The sequence below is a fragment of the Malurus melanocephalus genome, unplaced genomic scaffold (genome assembly GCF_030028575.1).
Source record: "Malurus melanocephalus ecotype Western Australia unplaced genomic scaffold, MMel_1.1 scaffold_963, whole genome shotgun sequence".
Lineage (NCBI taxonomy): Eukaryota > Metazoa > Chordata > Aves > Passeriformes > Maluridae > Malurus > Malurus melanocephalus.
The window spans coordinates 2,375-5,940 of NW_026624195.1; the positions used below are offsets into that span (position 1 = coordinate 2,375).

General features: G+C 42.3%; 1 long non-coding RNA gene across 1 annotated transcript in view; it reads right to left on the reverse strand.

The window, feature by feature from the left end:
• Positions 1-684: 684 nt before the first annotated feature.
• Positions 685-3,566, reverse strand: part of LOC130585788 (uncharacterized) — a 22,396-nt gene continuing 19,514 nt past the window's right edge. Inside the window, exon 3 of the long non-coding RNA XR_008966627.1 lies at positions 685-801. This is a non-coding gene — a long non-coding RNA (uncharacterized LOC130585788). The remainder of the gene's footprint in view (positions 802-3,566) is intronic.

Below are 3,566 nucleotides of genomic sequence, written 5' to 3' on the forward strand. Positions count from 1 at the left end.
TTTTTTAAGCAGAACAGTGAGAGGTGAGGATGTAAAGGCCACAATAATACCTTTTTGCCTGTCAGGCTGGCACACACAGCTCTCTGAGGTCACACACCCTGGCAGYTYRTTCACATTCTYATTTTCCTCTTTTCATTCTGAGCASAACATTTGTGCAGCCAAACCCTGCATCAACTGCTCATAAAGGACCAGAGAAGGTGTAAAAATCTGCCTCTGCTGCTTTGGGATCCCATCAGCACTGTGCACTGCATTGCACACATTTCATCACCATCAATAGGGGCCCTAAAAGGGTTTGGGGTGCACTCAGAGGGCGAGGATCAGAACAATGAACATTTTATCACCATCAATAGACCCTTCAGAGGGGTTTGGGGTGCACTCAGAGGAACAATGAACATTTTATCTCCATCAGTAGGGGCTCAGAGGGGTTTGGGGTGCACTCGGGGTGAGGATCAGAACAATGAACATTTTATCACCATCAATAGGGGCTCACAGGGGTTTGGGGTGCACTCAGAGGAACAATGAACATTTTATCACCATCAGTAGATCCCTCAGAGGGGTTTGGGGTGCACTCAGAGGAACAATGAACATTTATCACCATCAATAGATCCCTCAGAGGGGTTTGGGGTGCACTCAGGGTGAGGATCAGGAACAATGAACAAATACAGCCCCCATACACACCTTTAGGACCTGCTCTAGGTTCTCCAGCTTGGCTTGGAGCTGGTGTTTCCCCTTCACAGCCAAATCTCGTTCTTTGGTCACTCTGAGGAGGGTTTCTCGAAGATGGTCATAGTCTGATTTTATCTAGAAAAAAATAAAATGGGATTATTGCCCAAACTGCAATGAATGAAGGCAAAACTGCAGCTGACACGAGTATTTCTGCATGATGAAATGAAGAAAGGAGAAAGCTCAAAGGAAATAGGAAAGAAGCACAAAACCCRAAAGGGAATGTTCATTGAAGTGTGTGTGTCTCACACACGTGGAACATTTTCTGTCAGCAAGGACTGCAGCCTGGCAGCCCAACTGGAGTCACACACAATTCATTCAAATTTCAATAAATACACTGTGTGATGCACAGAATGAATGGCAATCCAACATTTCTAAATGCTCTGGATCCCCCAGATGGGTGTGCTCCACAGAGAGGCAGAGATCTCAGATTATATATAAATATATAATATAACTCYAATTGGCATTTATTCTGGACTCTTTTAAGTGCAAACTGACCTCAGAATAAACTCAAATRCACATGATCAGCCTGTGTTAACATTTGAAATCAGGGCACCTACAATTCAAAAATAAGTATTCTTCTGCAACAAATCCCTTGCTCTCCCTCAAAATATTTAAAGGATCAGATACTCATAAAGTAAGATCTGTTTAATGATTTAATTCATTGGGTCCTATGTGAACCAGCTCAGTACAATCAAGTTTTTTCGTACAGGGTTTTGTGAATCATCACTGACAGTGACTGTTTCACATCTMTCCTGGCCATTTTCTAATGCAATGTTTTCAAAGCTGATTCAGCCTTTTTTTGTTTTTTCCCTCTGGCTGCAGTTTGTTAAGTTGCAAATTTTGCCATGGACCAAACAACCTGAATGGTTGCAGCCAGCCCTCAGATCCAGCTTTGCAGAAGGGCTCTTTGGAGTGCAGTGGACTAGAAAAAAAGAGAGGAAAATGGAACAAATCATGTTTTCCACAAGAACTGATGCAATTATTGTCAACCTCAGGATTTTTTTTTTTTTCTGTGCACAGATTTTTCTTTTCCTGTCCCGTCAGTTCTTTATAATGAAGTAAACTATTAAACAGTGGATTTTCAGAATCTATTAACTCCTGCATCCTTTGAATTGTGTCCCCTGCCCAGATCAGCCAGAGTGCATTGTTGAAGAATAATGGGGTGGAAGAAGGAGGCACTGAGGTATCAGCATCAGTGATCAATCCTGGTTTTGTGTGAGACTCTCATTAATTAAATGAGCACTAATGAAGCACAATATTTTGAACAACTTACAAGAAGAGGTTATTTTTGTCAGGCTTTGGTTTTCCCTGTCTCCAAAACAATTCATACCAAGTGATCCCCTTTGGAAAGGACTTTTCCTAAAAGGCACAAATCACCATATCCTGAATATTTCTGGGAGCTGGAAAAGGCACATTTATATATATATATATATATTTATATATATATTTATATATATACATTTACATATTTGTGATATTCATTTATATATGTTTATATAACCCACATGGCATCAGAAAGCTTCAGGAAACTATCATTTCCATTTTTGTTTTTAGACAACATTTGTTCTGAAATGTGACTTCAATGCTGTCCCTGAGCAGGCTGTTTGAGACCATATGGGCTATACATGAACTGGAATTACTCAGGAGCATATCAAAACATCAGTGTTCCCACTGGCAAAAACAGCTGACCTAAATAGAGCGAGTGCATCAGCCACAGCTCCAGTTTCATGACACAAACAGGGAACATTTTGATCCGTGATGTTTCTGTTCAATCCATCAGCTCGTTTATTCTGCACCCTGTGTGTTCACACTGCTCTGATTTCAGGGCCCTGATTTCAGTCAGTGATGAGCCAGGGCTGTGTTGGCTCCTGAGCTCTCCAGCTCAAAGCAGCTCTCAAAATCCATCCCCAGGAACTCACTGAGGTTTTCCCCTGCAGGGCTGAGCCCTAACTCAGAATTCTGCTGCAGCCTCCACATCCAAAGCTGTGGAGTTCCACACATTCTGAACAATGAAATGCAATCCAAAGTGCACAATCCATCCTCAGCCCCCATGTGTGGGGTAAAAACCCAGAAAAAACCCTGATGCAAGAAGGAAAACAAAAGGTTCGCTGACACTGAGGGTGTGTGACTGAGATTACGGATTGTTAAATTTGGTAAAAGTGAGAAAGTGTTCACAGGACACATTTGTGGCTGTACTGAGGCTGCGATATGAGATCAGCAGTGCAAGAATCCAGAATTTCTGCACGGTATTTCACAGATGTGAGGAGACAGCACCCACAGGATGATGAATTCTGACACTGCACTAGGAAAAGGGAATTTATTTCTAACTTAGTGGCAGAGGCTAATGTGACAGAGGCTGACGTTTTACCCCTGTATTTTAAATTGGTTTTAGCAGATTTTTTCAATGTCCCTCAACCAACCATTACCCACAATAAAGCGTTACCAAGCCGTAAGTTGCTGATTGTAAGAGGACAAACATTTCCAGTGTCCCCAAAGCCCTGAGCCTTCACTGCATTAATGGTGCACAGTGCTGTGTGTCAGCTAAAACAGAAAATTACCCGAGTGAGACTTTATCTTTATGTGCCTCGCGAGGTACAGAGCAAAGGTAATGAGCAAACAGCAATAAAGAGAAGAGAAACACATCAGGAACGGGAGAAATGCGCTAACAGATGGAGGAATAAAATAAAGTGATGCCGTGGTGCACACGGCTTCCTCCTATCATCAAATATTAKAACTCTGTCTTTTTACATAAAACCAATTTAAACTCGTCAGCAACGGGAAACGTCAGCTCTGCTTCCCCAGGAGGGGCTGAGCACCAAACACAGCCCAAAGAGAGCCAG